A 17,898-nucleotide genomic window follows, 5' to 3' on the forward strand; every position below is an offset into this window, starting at 1 on the left:
GCTCAGGACTCGGGCAGATAGTAGACAAGCTCTGACACGAATTAGCCCTGAGATTGAACGATATACCTTGGCCCAGGGAATTCTGGGTAGAACATTTTCGGCGCTCTTCTGTTTTTTTCAATCCTCGCCAGCCCGTCGCTTGTCAGTCACTTGTCGGGATGTCACCAGCGCTATCCGGGATGACAGACAGAGCAGGAAGGCCTTTGATGGAGTAATTTGCCAAATATACAGGATGCGCAGCATCAAAGATGGCAGCTTGCGGAATGAGAAGAGGTGGCAACCTGGGAAGGGGGGTGGAGGGGTGTTCCACTAAAGAGAGGGTACTGTGAATACTTTGCCACGGTAACAGCTTTCTTCTTTTTCTTGATCGGGATTTAGAAGTAAAACACTCTACAGCTTCTGCTATAGCACCACAGCCATGGTAATAATCCTAAAACCAACTGCACAAGTATTATAATATAACATATCATATTCTGACCTCAGAAATCAAGTCTTTACCTCGCCTTTGGACCTCTAGAATGCAGATTTTATGTAGTTTGACAAGTATCAGTGGCTTCCTGAGCCTAGTCTGGGCGAGACACAGGATACAGATGTCTTCATTTTTTGTGGTAGGTTTAAGAAAGGGGTCGTCTTTACGTCTCAATTTCCATCACTGAGACCCAAGCACCAGACTCCTTCTCTTGGCCTCTGGTGATACATATTTGATATTTGGATTTATAACTTTAATGGTTTTCTTTGATTCTTGTTGTCAGTTTTCTGAACCATGTAGAGAGGGATATTGTCCATTTCCAACATGCAGTTCATCTTTTTCAATGTCTGTTTGTTCGTTTGTTTTTTTATTTGCATTTGTAAAGCACACAATTTGCCATCGGAATGGCATCACCTTGCATCGCTCTTTGATAGTCTGGGGATAACTTTACAAACTTTTCTGATTTAATTGTCATAGACTAGAGCCCTTTCAGCTCATTAAAGTGTGGCATTAATAGTAATGTGATATTATTATGAATTGAAATTTTCCACAGCTGATCCATGTGTCTTTGTGTGAATCTTCTCAGTGGGTTGACGGGGGCAAGACCAGAGGCCTGAACTGAATTGCTTTCATATGTTCTGGGATGGTTGGCATGCTCACCCGCTCAGCAAAAACATATGTATATAAGGCAATTTGTGATAGTGCTTGTTAATGCCATTGTAGCTAGTCAAATGTATATTTGTGGTATGTTTGATTTACATCAAGAGTTCTGTTGTAACACGTTTTGTTGTGTGATAGTGCGTGGGTGTAGTGACAACTGCTGTTGCGAGCATAGTGATACTGAACTGCCTGGGTTGTGTATGCATGCATGCACTGGTATAGTTTAGTGCATATCTATCTGCAATGAACCGTAAATGTGGGCTGGAGCTCAGGGAAAATACATTCTTTAAGACGAGGTAGGAAACAGGTGACTTCTAGTATGGTCCCTGAAGTGATGTGTCTTCTTCAGTTTCTTCCTGATTTGCAGGAGGGTTGAAGCAGTTCTGATGTCGGTGTGGTTGCTGTTCCAGAAAATGGGTGCATAGATGGAGAATGCCTTTCTTCTACTTTTCTTTCTTGCATCTTTTGGTCTCTAATCTGCTGATGTTCTTGCTCTTGGAGTGGTGCTGTTCAAAGAGATGGTTGGTTTCCTGCCAAGCATATTGAACGTGCTGTTTTTGATGACCTTGAAAGTCTCGAAGATAAATCATCTTACCTTGTTGAGCTACATATGTTGCAATATTCTGTATAACGTGCATTACCTTGAAAAATAAAAAAACTATTGCCAGTGCAGCCATGAGTACAAAATATACGTTTTTACCTCCCGTGCTCTTGAGTAGCTCAGGATTTTGTAGAACTCGCAGCCGTCAGAATGTGACCTGCCTCCTTGGTGTATCCAACATGCACCCTGACAAAACCACATTTTCAAAACATAAACATAACATTTCATAAACTAGCATTTTCTTTGACTTCTCTCCCTTTTTATTCCCTTACACGTTTGAACAAAGGATATACAATATACACCTTGCTTGTGTTGCTCCTGAGAAGAAAAATTATTTAAAGAGGTATTTGAAGCAATTTCACAAAAACAGAAGCAGGAATTGTAAACAGCTATAGCAATTGCTTATTTGAAGTGCTCTAGCTTTGTCAAAATTCTGTCCCTCAATCCTGGCCCCCTGACGTGCGTGTTAGAGTTAGAATTGCAATTTTATAATTGTGCTGGTGTGATCAAATGAAATTCATAACTTTATTTTTTGAATTTGGTAAATGTTTCTTTTTGTAACTCCTTTCCTGAAAATCTTACTTTGTTCCTGGAAAAGTCTTTGACAAAAGTCAATTTCCACATATTTAGTACAGCAAAGTTGGTGAATAAGCTCCTAAGTATGCTCGTCTATTTTGCTTAAAAAGCCTCGTAATGCATATAATTTCTAGGGCTGCCGTAATTCAGTGCAGCGTAATGATGCAGAATTTCCCAAAAATTCAGTGCGATTATGCTTGAATTACGTGAGAAGATTAAATCTTCGTTTAGAGGTATTTCTAAGTGCTCAAATGCCCCCTCGCATCCATTTTGGTAAGAAATAGTGCTAAATGCAACCGAACACAAATAGCAAGCACGAACAGCCACTCTCTAAATGTGCTCTTGGGGTAGGATTTTTTTTCCCCAATTTACTAACAAATTCTTTTTGCTCAAAATGCACCCTCGTGCCCTAAATGGATGTGAGGATACATTTGCGTTAGGAAAGAGGGCTAACTGCAGCAGAACACAAATAGTACACATGAGCAGCTGTTCGTGCTTACTAAATGTAATCTTGCTTTAGGATTTTTCCCCCCAAATTACTCTTAATTATGCGAGGAGGAGTAATTGCAGTTATCGCTAATTCCGCATCAAAGAGTAATGTGGAATTACTAAAATTACTCCACTTATTACGGTGTAATTGAAATTCCACCCAGGCCTAATACATTTTCCCTCAAATATATTTTTGGTACATTTTTCTCCACATTTAAAAAAAAGAAAATGTAGCTACTTTCAATAAACTCACAGTTTTCTAGTATTCCATCGGATCTGTTAAATCAGATGACCGCGCTTTCACATAACGCTGGATTGAGGCCAGTGGATGTGCAATACATCAAACACTACACCGAAACTCAGTGAACATGATACACCAAGTCTAATCCTCAGAAAAAATGCAAGGCCAGTGGAGAGCAGCTTTAATGATTTTCTGTTTAAATATCCCATATTTGGATACAAAAACATTATTCCAAACAAGAGAAGACCTGGTGATGCCACATGGTTAGTTAAATAAAGAAAGAAGTCAGGTGCTGCTCAAAGGCGTGCAGGTTCCACTAGTTGTATCACGAGTTCTGCTTCCGTATACTGGTCCCTATAATGCACCCTAGCTCTGCACCCAATGTTTAGGTACAGTGAAGTGCATTTAATCCCCTTTATTTGGAGCTTGCTAGAAATATTGCAGTCCATAGAGATTCAGGGAATGGTCCTTGTGGCCTGGAGCACTTGAAAAAAGGCAGTGTTGGCCCTTTGGCTGCCTTTCCCAGTGTTTCATCGATTTTCATTGAAAAAGTCATAATTTCAAGATGCACACTTTGGCCAACAGCGCTTCATTTTAAGTACTATGCCATTATTAATTCATTTAGCGTTTGATGTTATAAAACTGTTGCAAATTAACTGATTTGGTGTGAATGGCATTTTGCTGGAATGCCCTTTTACGCTGTAATCTGACTGTCTCAGCACTGACAGACTTTGATAATGTATTTGAGTGCACTGCAGCAAAAAAGGAAGCTGGGTCTGCCTTGCATATTATAGTTTTCAATAGGACTAGTTTTGTTTTTTTCACACAGAGGTTTCAGCTATGAAATCAACGATTCCTGAATGTTATTCCCCAAAAAACTTGTAATCCCTGTTATTCTTCACCCCTGGATTCAACCTACCACCAATAATAGTACAACTGGGGTGGCAAAATACTGGTGGAATCCTCACCACTGGGAATCAAGGCATAAGTATGGTCTTTCAGTGTAGTACTTTTTGAACATTTAAAAAGACAAAATGAGAAACCATAGGTTGGACTGTCAAATGAAATCAGTTGAATTAACAAATGAATAAATGAGGCATTTATATAGCATGACTGCTGCCAATGGGACGTCCTGGTGATACAGAGAAAATTTTAAAAATATACTACAGCACCCTGAGGCCCCCCAAAAAAGTTAACTGCTGAATAACTAGATTTTAAATTTTTTCCCTAATCACTGATTTTTTCAGAACCCATAAGAAGCAGATTCATAAGCAAGGAATTTGAAGTTTAGATGCACAGAAAGCAAAAGAGCATCCACCTATGTAGCTATACCTAAATGTTGAGGGACGGGTCAATTTGGTGTGTCTCAGAGTTCTTGAGGACTGGTAGGGCTCAATCAGGTTTTGAATGGATGTTGGGCCTTTATCATTCTGAGCGTTATGGCCAAGGTCTAGCATCTTAAACTTGCATATTTTGTATATGGGGAGCCAATGTAGCTCTTTGAAGTGTTTCAAAATTGTTAAGGATCAAGCATGCTGCAGAATTTTATACTGCCCATAGTTTCTGTTTCAGATATTTAGGAAAGCCTAACTAGATTGTGTTACTGAAGTCCAATCTTGAGGTAATAAGAGCATTATCACTATTTTTCCAGTGACAGCCAAAATCAAGGGAAACATCTTCCTCAGGGCTTTCACAATAAGAAGCAGCTGGCTTCCACCAAGGAAGCTTGATTTCAAAGTTAGGATGTTGATTAAAACAAACAAATAAGTTCTTGGTGGATGAAGAAGGTTGGGCTTACTAATTCAGCTCAATTGGCCACCAAAGTTGGAACCAAATTGAGAGTTGTTTTCCATGTAAGAGCATCTCCATCTTTTAGCTATTTAATTTAAGGCAGTTCCTATGCATCCATTTAGCCTCTAATGAGAGACAGGATTGGAAATTGTCTTAAGTGGAACTCCAGTTGTCACAGATAACTACAATGAGCTGGGTATCATCCACATAGGACATGATGTTGAAACCAGAGGCTCAAATCAGAGCACTATGGTGGTCATTCTGACCTTGGCGGACGGCGGAGGCCGTCCGCCAAGGTACCGCCGTCAGAACACCGCACCGCGGTCAAAAGACCGCGGCGGTGATTCTGAGATTTGCCCGGGGCTGGCGGGCGGCCGCCAAAAGACCGCCCGCCAGCCCAGGGCAAATCAACCTTCCCACTAGGATGCCGGCTCAGAATTGAGCCGGCGGAGTGGGAAGGTGCGACGGGTGCAGTTGCACCCGTCGCGTATTTCAGTGTCTGCTAAGCAGACACTGAAATACTTTGTGGGGCCCTCTTACGGGGGCCCCTGCCGTGCCCATGCCAGTGTCATGGGCACGGCAGGGGCCCCCAGGGGCCCCGCGGCACCCCCTACCGCCATCCTGTTCCTGGCGGGAGAACCACCAGGAACAGGATGGCGGTAGGGGGTGTCAGAATCCCCATGGCGGCGGAGCGCGCTCCGCCGCCATGGAGGATTCTGACGGGCAGCGGAAAGTCGGCGGTACACCGCCGGCTTTCCGCTTCTGGCCGCGGCTGTAACGCCGCGGTCAGAATGCCCGGCGGAGCACCGCCGGCCTGTTGGCGGTGCTACCGCCAACCTCCGCCATGGCGGTAATTACCGCCGGGGTCAGAATGACCCCCTATATATATTAAATACAAAGGGCTCAGGAAAGGTCTTTGTGGGACAACTTGTTTAATAGATGTTGGAGAGAATGCAAGAAATGGTATTGAGATCACTTTCATCCTACCTAGTAGAAAGGATTTTAGCCATCTTGGAACTCACTTGCAAATGCCTGGATTATGGAGAGAGCACATAAGGGTGACATCAAATGTTGCCAACAGATCTGATAATATCAAGGCAGTAGATATTCCTTGACCAAATATGGCTCTGAGGTCTTCCATGATGGTAGCAGGAATGTTTCAGTTCTTTATTGAGGTCTAAACCCTCATTGGGTACTGCCCAGTTTTGTCCAGCAGTGTCAATACCCTGATTGGGTATTGATTTCCAGAAAGTACCAAAGTTGTACATTTACATAATTTCACTAATTTTGAATGGTAAATGCAAGAGTGAGGTGGAACAAAAGTTACTACGGGGAATTAGGGTCTGCAGTAGGCTTTTTTTTAAAGAGGGGTAGAACTGTTGCTTGTTTCCATAATGTAACTAGAGAGAGGTATTTATCAGATAGGGAAGGACATGTCTAATAGTTGTGACACCCAACACAAAAATGGGTGGTGGACCCTGATCGTTCAGAGAGCCTGGCCAGCTAGAGTTCAATGCAGCTGGGATTACTGAAATGGAAATTGGAGTAAACTACTTTTAGGAGGCTCCAGAGGGTGATGAAGATGCTGTAAGGTACAGTGTAAAAGAATCTAGTGTGGGTCCAACTGGAAAGTTTATAAATAGATTTGCAGTTTGCTGTTGGTGAAGGTGACTAGATCCTCACATAATTTACTTTTTTTACTGAGCGCAGTCGGGTTTTGAAGGTTTTCGCATCCCATAGGAAACTATTAAAGATTATTTTTTTCCACAAAATAGGTAATACATGTAGTAAAAACTTTCTTCTGATAGCTTTTATTAACTGCTTTATATACACGTTTGACATTTATGTCAAATTGCAACTCCATTTATGTTACAGGGTTTTGAAAGATTTCTTTGCTGACTTTATAAATTCAATGAACCAATGGTCAGTAGGGTTCTCTCCATGAAATCAGAAGCTTTAACGGTAACCATGGTGGCTAAGGCAGCTTTGATCCAATTGTTCAGGTCATCAGCCAATTGGGTTAGTTCAATACGTTAAGAGTATTATTGAAGTAGATGGTATAAACCTTGTCCACGTTGTGGAAAACGTCAGTGGGTGGGCAACGTAGACTTCAGTATGATTAAAATAAATAGAAAAAAAACAACACTTCTATTGCTAACTGATTGAGATTAGGAAAGATGGGACATAATATATAACTATATCTGTTGGTGCACAAACTCTGTGTTAGCTCAATGGCTTTAAAAATGGAGTTCAAGTTTTGGATTAAGGATATACAATATTATTATTATGGACGTTCAGATCACCTAATATTGAAAAACTGGAAAACATTAGTGCAAAATGCAATGTTTGGTACAGTGTTAAGTTGATAAAGTTCCCTTTTGGACCTGGAAGTTCATACAGTAGTGCTCCAGAAAAGGCAAATATGTCAGTGATGTTAGACCTGGCATCCCTAACCTTTTGCATTCAGACGTTCTGGTGTTACTGACTTCATTTTTGCTGGCCTTTGGACTCTGCACACTTTACTACTGCTATTCACTGCTAGAGTACTTGTGCTGTCTCCTTAAAACATGGTAAGATTGGCCCAGGGCCAGTAAATTAAATGCAACTAGTGGGCCTGCCGCATTGCTTGTGCCACCCACTTAGGTAGCATGTCTCAGGCCTGCCATTGTAGCCTGTGTGTGCAGTTTCAAACTGCCATTTTCACCTGGCAAAATCAACCTTTTATCAGGCCCAAACCTTCCTTTTTTATGCATATAAGTCTCCCCCATGGTGGGTCTGGGACAACCCCAAGGACAGGGAGCAGTGTATTTAAAAATATGGATATGTTCTTTTAAGATTTACATGTCTTGGTAGTGAAAAGCTCTTAAATTCGTTTTTCACTACTGCAATGCCTACCTCTCACATAGGATAACACTGGAATTATCTTATTGCATTTTATAAGTGTAATTTCCAAATGGGAACAGATCACCCCTTCATGCTTGGAGTCTGTGGATTCGCAATTTAAAATCCTCATTCATGGTGAAGTCAGATTTTAAATTATAATTCTGAAAATGACACTTTTAGAAAGTTGGCATTTCTTGCCTTAGCCATTTGAGCCTGCAGCTTGTCTCTGGGTCACATGACTGGGTGTAGTTCACAGCCGGGCTTTGCGTATTCCTCATAGACTGCCAAATACAATGGGGAGCTTAGGAGTGACTGGATGGGCCTTCACTGGCAGGATAGGAGGGAGGAGCTGTACCCAACCCACTTACACTTACATAGGCTGTGTTGTGTTTCCACACAAAGGGCTGCATAACCCCTCTAGTTAGTCTGGAGCAAGGGATGGCAGGGCATCTGTGCACTTTAAAGGCCTGCCTGGCCTGCCTTTAGAAGCTTCTTCCCACTTCAGAGGTAGGACTTTGTGTGTATATATATATATATATATATATATATATATATATATATATATATATATATACTCTGCTTCTGAAAGGACTGCCACTCTGCTCGACAGCTGACCTGCTGCCCTGTTGCCTAGGTAAGGGACTGGACCTGCATCTCTTGAACCAAGTACCCAGAGTGACTCCAAAGGCTTGCACCTTCACCTGGATTCTGTCAGCTGTGATTTTACCCTGACAAATGATGCAACCCTAGTACTGGACCCTTGGAAGTGGGCTTAAGATGCTCAGCCAACCTCTGTGGATCCAGCATAACCGCTGCATCTCCCCTGCTGCGTGACTCAAACCCAAGCAGAATTGGATCTGTAGGATTAACCTGCATTGCAGGCCATTGGAACTGCTGCATGATGCATCCTTGGAGCTGCACCTCGCATCCCTCATAGACTTCAGCCTTGATAACGATGATGGACTCCGCATTACAGACTCACAGCTACTTATATCCGATACATCACCCTGACTGTGCACTGCAGCCTCAACACCTGATTTCCCAACACAACTTCCGTAAACAGGATCCTGGCGACAATGCAGGCCCTAGCATTGCAGCCTCGCTGCATCTTGGAACCAATGCATCGGTTCGGCTGCACGACACATCTTCGGAGCGGTCCTTCGCAACATTCCGCAAACCAGGATTTAAGGTACTTTGTTCAGCAGATCTAACTGGGTCTCTGTAGTCGGCCTGCATTCCCATCACAATTGGTCTGAACTTGTGACTTTGTCCCAGTCCAGTGCAAACAAATATTCACAATTGGCGCTTTGTGCTATTTGCGGCTATTTTCACTAAAATCTTTAAAATTACATATCTCTGGTTCTACTGATTGGATTTATGTCGTTTTGATCTTGTTTTATTTATTGAAGAGAGTTCTATGCTTCCAACTTGTAGTGGGATCCTTTCATGTGGTGTTTTCACTTTATTACTGTTTGTTGTGTTATGCAAATACTTTACACATTGCCTCTAAATTAAGCCTTACTGCTCTGTTTCAAGCTACTACAGGGTTGAGCACAGGTTAATTTATGGTTGGCTTATGCCTCTCTCAGAAAAGGATTGTGGTTGCTGCTTGACCAGGGCTCACACCCCAGTTAACCAACAACCCAATTTCTCACAATGGAGTTCAAGAGAAAATATCAACCCTTCTCATTTGAAAGATTATGGAGATTAGCGACTGAATAGGCTGGGGCGAAATATTAACTACACAGGAGTAACCTGAGTAATTTTATTAACTTTGCATTACTCTTTTGAAGCAACATTACCAACAATTACATGAATACGTCCTTTCAGGTAATTATCAGTAATTTGCCACAAACTCCTACAACAGAACCACAGTGATAATGAATTTAGCTAGTGCAAGCTGCTGCTATTTGTGTTCTGTTGCATTTCGTGCCATTTTTAGCGCATAATTCATTCTTGGGTCCATTTTGAATGCGAGGGTGCGTTTTGCGTTAAGAATATAGGGCCAGATGTATGAATCTGGCCCATTGCGATTCGGTAATTGCGATTTTTAAGAAATCGCAATTACCGATTCGCAAAGGGCCATGTATTACATATGCGATTCGGTAATTGCGATTTCTTAAAAATCGCAAATGCAATTACCGAATCGCAAATTGCGATACTGGCCCCATTCGCAGCTATGGGCCTGTTGGCCCATAGCTGCGAATTTTTTGCATTTCCTAAATTGCAATTTGTGAAACAGAAATCGCAATTTGGGAAATGCAAAAGGCCATGGTGCTGGGGGCCTAAGGCCCCCTCTCCTGCACCCCCAAATTTTTTTTTGGTCCATGTAAAGTACACACATGCCAAAAGGGCATGTGTGCTTTACATATAAAATTTAAAAATGCAGTTTTACTGCATTTTTAAATTTTGCACCAGGTTACCACCTGGTTGCAGACAATGGTATTTTGTATGTGCAAAATACCATTCTGCGAATAATCACAATTTGCGATTTTTTGCAGAATTGCCTTGCGACCTGGATTTTGCGAATCGCAAATTGCGATTCGCAAAATCCAGGTCGCAACGCAGAAAATCGCAATTTTAGCGATTTTCATTTTGTGGTCTGCGAATGCCTTTGATGCATTGCAGACCACGATTTTGCACTCGCAAACGGCCGATTTCGCCGTTTGCGAGTGCAAAATCATTTGATACATCTGGCCCATAGTGCTAAATGCTAGGTTATGTGCCTAACGTAATTGTGCATAATTTTTCTGAACTTTTGTATAATTATGCTATAGCTAATTACACAACTTATGAACAACCCTATTTCTGAACAAATAAAATTTGACTGGTGAGTGATCGTAAGCCCGGGGTAGAGGAGTCGATTATCAGGAAATGACCTCCAGTTTGCGCAGCTGTGTAAGATGAAAAATATCCTGTGTGTTTGGACAAGGAGCACATGTTTAAACGCATCAGGTGTTCAGTGGTCTTTTTGTCAGAACACTGTAATAAGGCAAGCTTGCCTGGGTGACTGAGCGGGTTAGTGGTAAGCATGCTGAAAGTAGTAGTAGAGCACATGTTTTTCAGGCAATAATAGGTCCAAAAAACCGAATCAACATTAAAAGAAGGGCTGCAAACAGTTTCGCAATTTTGATTTTAGGAACAAAGAAAGTCTGCTGAGCAGGTCCCTTGCCTGGAGACAGCTGATGTTGAAGGAGCAGTGGTCTTGGCGCTGGGCGCGATCCTGGCACGGGCTTGCCTTTGTTAGAATAATGACACGGAAAAATAAAAGTTTTTCTTGGAGCTCAGCAGCTCCTGTGTACACAATAAAGATCCTTTGCTTGAACAATGCTTGGAAATCAAACCAGGTTCCAACAAAAGTAAGTAAGGGTAGGGCATCATTTTTAATAGCATCGAAGAAGGACTGGAATTTCAATAGTCCACGCAAATGTTTGTATTTGGGGTTGCTGCTATCTCCCTTTTGATTTTTCCTAGACAAAAAGGCAGAATATCATTTTTACAATATATATATTTTTAAATATAGGGTTTTAGTGCAATATTATGACATTTAGGGCCTGATGTATCATTTTTACCAATAGCGATTACCAATTTGCGATTTTTTGAGAATCGCAATCAAGTTAACACTATTGGAATGTATGAAACTCCAGGAGTTTCATATAGTGATTCACAAGGGCTCACAAATGGACCTACCTCATTAATATTCATAAGGTAGGTCCCAATTTGCGAGCCATTGCAAATGGCTACAATCACAGGGATGGTGGCCTGCTGGGCTCAGCAGACCACCATGCCTGTGATTGCATTTAAATAAAGTAATCTTTTTTTTTAAAAGGCAGCTCGTTTTCCTTAAAGAAAAACGGGATGCATTCAAAGAAGAAAAATGAAAAGTTTGCTTTTCATTTTATAGGAGTAGGTAGTGGTCTGTGGGACCACTTCCTGCTCTTAAAAAAATGTTTTCCCATGGATTCACAAAGGGGAAGTAGTCCCTTAGGGACCCTTCCCCTTTGCGAATGGGTTACAAACAATTTGAAATTGGTGGTAACTGCGATTGTTTTGCGACCGCATTCAGGGTCACAAAACAATCATACATACCTCTGCGATTCGGTATGAGGAAGGGACGCCCTTGGCACTCCCCTTACTAATACTGAATCAGTATGTAGTCGCAAATCCAATTTGCGATTCGGTAACAAGTTAGGCCTGTTGGACCATTTTCGATTGCAAAATAGTTTGATACTTCTAGCCCTTAGTCATATTATTTGTCATTGAAATGTATCACCGTGACATTTTTTGTTTTCTGCTACATGTCTCTTACACACTTAGACCCAGATTTAAAAGGGCCTAGCGTCACTTTGACGCTGACTTCTAAGACGGCCTATTCCCCATGCCAAATTTACACTGCCCTTTGTGGCCAACGTCCGTCGTCCCCTCCTACATGGCCGCTGTCTCTTCACAGAGCCTACTGGCTCTGTGTTTTGAGGCCCGCCTCCACCAGCAGGCTCCGGCCTGCACCTCATCCCTGGTGGCCTAGTGGCCATCTGCGTCCCTCAGGTTTGCCTGTCTTTTATCTCTTTCATTCTTTTTTCTGTACTTTGCCTTTTTTCTCTCTTTTTCTCTCCTTTCACTCCTTTTCTGCCCCGCGCTTTCTCTGCTTCCTACCACTGCTGCCCCCACAGCCCTGGTCCCCACCCATGCAGCGCTTCCCACCCTCCCGCCTCCCAGCTGACCAATCCCTCTTCCCTCCCCTTCTTAAGGATGGCTGCTGCGCAGTGAGGGTGACTTCACTGACCTTTTTGGCCAGCGTCCACCGCTGCCTCCTGTGTGGCCACTGCTGCTGCTGCTCTCCTCACAGAGCCTGCTGGATCTGTGTTCGAGGCTCGCCTCCACCCGCAGGCTCTAGCCTGCGCCTCATCCCTGGTGGCTTAGTGACCATCTGCGTCTGTCAGGTCTGTCTGCCTTTTATCTCTTTCGTTCTTTTTTGTGTAATTTGCCTTTTTTCTCTCTTTTTCTCTCCTTTCGCTCTTTTTCTGCTCCTGCGCTTTCCCTGCTCCCTGCTGCTGTTGCCCCCACCCTTGTAGTGCTTCCCGCCCTCCCACCTGACCAATCCTCCCGTCCCCTATTTAAGGGTGGCCGAAGGCACGCCAAAGGCAAGCCCGTCTGCGCCCGTCCACGCCTGGACTACGCCCAGCGCCACGGACCCTGGATCTCAGACCAAATACCGATACGACTCCGGGACCCTCCACGCACTGAACCCTGGATGTCGGAACACCTGTCACCCTGCTTCACCCAAAGACACCCATGGACCTTTCTCCTGCTGCCACTGCCACCTCACTCTCTCTGCACACCAAACGCATGACCCCACAGCACTAGAACTGTTTCCTGACCACCTCAAGTGCATCCTCCTCAACATACGTTCCGTGCACAAACACACTGTGGAGATTTGTGACCTGATAGACACCACCCGCCAGGCATCGCTTTCTTAACTGGGACATGGACTAACACAACATCCGGACCAGACATAGCCATCACCATCCCCAGAGACTACAGGCTGCTATGCAAGGACCATCCATCCAGACCAGGAGGCAGCATAGCTATCGCCCACAAGACCACCCTGCAACTGACGAGCAACACACAGGAATTCACCCCAATCATGGAGCACCTCCACTTCCAAGTGCACACCACCCTTAAGACTACCACCCACAGCACCCTTATCTACAGACCACCTGGAAAACGCCCAGCGTTCAGATACACAATCTTCGACTTCATAGCCCCTCACGCACTTGCCCTTCAGCAACTACATTCTCCTCAGCGACCAAAACTTCTATTTCAGTGATCTCAGTGACCACAACACCTCAACACTACTCAAGAACCTGGACACAATTGGGCTCAAGGAACTGGTCACCTCACCATCGCACATCACAGGACACACTCTCGACCCCATTTTCTCCGCCAGCAGCAACTTCACCATCGTCTAATCGACCATGCTACACTGGACTGACCTCCACTGCATCCACTTTTCCATCTCCACACCCACAGCACATACTCACTCAACGCACCCTGCATACAGGAAATGGAACCAGACCTCAGAGGAGCAACTCATCAACATCCTCAGCAACTCACCACCCTCCAACACATCAGATGCCAACACCCCAGCTCGCAACCTCCTCAAATGAATCACCAACTGCGCTGACACCCTAGCTCCTCTCTGGACGACCACAGGGAATCACTCCTCAAAGAAAGCCAGTTGGTTCACCCCTACACTCCAGGAATCTAAGTGTTCATGCAGGAGGATGGAGAAGAAGTGGACTTTGAAACCTTAAAATTCGCCACAATACCCCATCACAGCCTCATCAGGTCCACCAGGAAATCCGCCCTGTAGAACGACATCAACTCCACCACACACACAACACTAAAGAACTCTTTAATGTCAACAAAGAATTCACCAAACCACAAGCTGAGACCACTAACATCCCTCCATCTCAGGATCTCTGCAACAGACTGGCCACTTTCTTCATCGGAAGATCAAAGACGTCTACGACAGCTTCGGACCCCAAGACTCTCTGAACTCACTAACAACACCCCTGACAGGATCCACTGAACCCCTAAGACTCCTGCACGCTTGGACCCCCCTCACAATGGACGAGACCCACTCCATCATGAGCAGCATCTGCTCTGGAGCCCCGACCGACCCATGCCCCATCTACATCTTCAACAAGGCCAGTGCCTCGATGGGACCCTAACTCTACAAGATTATCAACTGCTCCCTAGAGTCAGCAACTTACACCGAAGACTGGAAGCACTCAGAGATCCGCCCACTTCTGAAAAAGCCCACAGCCATTCCAACAGACCTCAAGAACTACCACCCCATCTCACTGTTGCCCTTCCCAGCTAAAGTCCCTGAGAAAGCAATCAACACAGTTATGCCAACACATGGAGGACAACTACATCCTGGACATCTCCCAATCAGGTTTTAGAACTAACCACAGTACCGAAACTGCCCTGCTTGGTGCCACAAGTGACATCCGCTCGCTCCTCGACCTCGGACAAACAGCAGCCCACATCCTACTTGATCTTTCAACTGCCTTCAATACATTGTCTCACCGCACACTATGCGCCAGACTCGACGCAGCAGGCATACGCAGCAAGTCCCTTCGATAGATACACTTCTTCCTGACAGGCAGAACACAGAAAGGCTCCTGTGACACTTGTCAGAACCCACTGACATAGCTGTGGAGTACCCCAAGGATCATCGCTGAGCCCAACACTGTTCAACTTCTACATGATCCCACTCACCCCCATCATCAGGAACTACCGTTTGATGGTACGCTGCGATGTACGAATTCGGATAAATAACTCATTGTCCTCTTTGTGATCATTGTATATCTACTAATCATTGTTGGAAAGACTCACAAATCTGTGCAATGTATAACAGCTGTACTTGTCTACTGTGTCAATATTACAATAGAATCAAACTGTTTTGCTATAATTGAAATGATAATAAAAAGATTTGTGAAAAAAAAATGAAAAAAGAAAAAAAAAAACAGGAACTACCGTATGAATATCATATCCTATGCTGATGACACCCCAGCTGATCATCCCCCTGACCGATAGCCCCTCTACAGCCAAGAAGAACTTTAGGGATGGGATGGAAGCAGTCACCACCTGCCTTAAGATGAACTCCAGCAAAACCGAGATCTTCATCTTGGGACTCTGCCCATCATCCTGGGATGACTCCTGGTGGCCCTGAGCACTCGGCAGGCTCCGCACCCCTACTGACCACCCACAAAATCTCAGCATTATCCCTGACTCAACGCTCACCATGACCAGACAGGTCAACTATGTTGCATTTACCTGCTTCCACACCCTCCGACTCCTATGGAACATCTCCAGATGGATACCAACCGACTGCCGGAAAACCGTAACATGCCCAATCACGAGCAGACTTGACTACAGCAGCGCCCTCTATGCCGGAACCTCCAAGAAGAACCTGAACAAGCTGCAGCAAATTCAGAAGGCCATCGCCAGACTTGTCTTAAACATCCCTCGCAGAGAACACATCACAGAACACCTGAAAAACCTCCACTGGCTCACCGTCGAGAAGAGGATAAACCTCAAACTCCTTGTACACGCCTACAGAGCCCTCCATGACAGCAGACCCAGCTACCTCAACCACCGCATCACCTGGTACTCCCCTTCCAGACCTCTCCGCTCATCCCACCAGTCGCTCACCAACATACCCTGCATAAAGAAATCCTTGGCTGGAGAAAGATCTTTCTCATACCTGGCAGCGAAAGGTTGGAACACCTTACCTCCTCACCTCAGACAGTCGCCTTCATTGCCTCAGTTCAGGAAGGAACTCAAGACCTGGCTCTTCAACTGATCTCTGAGGACACACCCCTCAGCGCCTTGAGATCCTACGGGTGAGTAGTGCGCTCTAAAAATATCCGACTGACTGACTGTAAGTGGGGCGATGCATGCATTGCTCCACTTGTAACCCTTTGTGCTACATTATGCATGCGCCATTATTTTATGCACTTGGATAACAGACCCATCCTTTTTCCACTGATCTTGTAAAAGTAAATACTCAGGATGTCAGAATCTGAGAGTACCCCTCAGCAACATAGTGCTGTTAAAACCTCAGCTAAACACTATGTATATTATTTATAAATTTCAGACAGTATTTAGGATTTTCAAACAGAATTAAGAAAGTATTAATCAAGCAATTTGAGGGTATTTACTATGGCAGTTTCCGCAGAATGTGTCTCCTTGCATGATCTGGGACTAAGCAAGATGTATCAAGTCCTGCGATGCTTGCCTTGACCCTGGGCCCTAACATGAAAGTGTCATAACTTTCCTAAGTAAGAGCTATAGACATATCTAGGTGATAAAATCCAATGGTACGCCCTGTTTAGGTCTGCACAGTAAGTACAATAGATACTCTATGGTCAGTTGGGATAAGAAGGGAGTCTGGTCTCTCTAGCTGTTCCTGCACAGTGTGTAATAATACAACTTCTCACCACAGGCCATTCAAAAACCAGCGTGAGTAACACAACTTCTGAAAAAATGTGTTCTCTTCTACAGCTCCTGATAGGAATACGAATGTTGTTTAGGAGCAGCGAAACATATGAAAACAAATTCACTAAGTGACTAAGGCAATAAGAGCCTTATTTACTCTCTGCACTTTCCAGTTTTGGTCCTTAGTCCCTCAGCAGCAAACGCAAGTGGGTGAACATGCTGACAACCGTGTGATGTCATCAGAGAGTAAAGGTTACGTCACTTCCACTACCCCTGGATCGAGGTCCGTGGATAGGAAGCTGTGACACAGCGGGTTCGGTACAACTGCCTGTTACCTGCTTTAGTTTCTGAATTCTTGCATTTGGAGGATACAGCCACAACTAAAAATAAAATAAATGCTTCGGCTGAGTGGGTGAGGATTGGCATACAAGGCATTCAAGATCTCTGTCAAGTTAAATATTTTGCTTTCATTCTAATTCTTCACCAACAGATGATCACAGGGTAGTTGTATTTTACACCTATTTCGATCCAAACCCCACTCAGGCAGCCGGCATCTGTCTGTAAGAATACTCGGGGTTGTTGTACCAAATCAACCAGTAGTTATATTCTTTCAGTGCAACAATGTTTCCCCCAAAAGACCTGGAAAGATCAACCACTTCCTTTTTATTTTCGCAGACGGCTTTACCTCGCAATATTAAGACCTATCCATTTAAAAGAAGCCTCAGACCGAGACCTTCTTTGAGCTGTTATGCGTCCGAGGGCAAAGTGCATTATTTCATCCCATGCACCACGCCAAACTTCATATCCTTTTTTCTTGATAATACCGAATAAAAATTATGCTGCTTCGGTTCGGAAATTACTGCCAAGGAAAAAAAGAAAATGATTTTAATATTTTTTCCAGGCACAGAAATGAAGCTGATATCGAAAGTGAGTAAATTTTAATGAAACGGCGCAAAAATGACATCATTTACTCAGAAATCATTAATTTGTCAGCATTAATATTTCAGCTACAACATTGCCTGTCATTTTGTGCCTGCGATGACTGATCAATCTATAAAAGTGTGCTGCTAATTTACTGAATATTTATGTGCAGTGTCATTTGCAGAGTAGGACTGGAATTTATTTCACTCTGTGTTCAGCTTGAGAGCCTTCCTAGGAAACCTTAAAAAAGGTGCGCAG

Source organism: Pleurodeles waltl, chromosome 3_2 (assembly GCF_031143425.1).
Source record: "Pleurodeles waltl isolate 20211129_DDA chromosome 3_2, aPleWal1.hap1.20221129, whole genome shotgun sequence".
NCBI lineage: Eukaryota > Metazoa > Chordata > Amphibia > Caudata > Salamandridae > Pleurodeles > Pleurodeles waltl.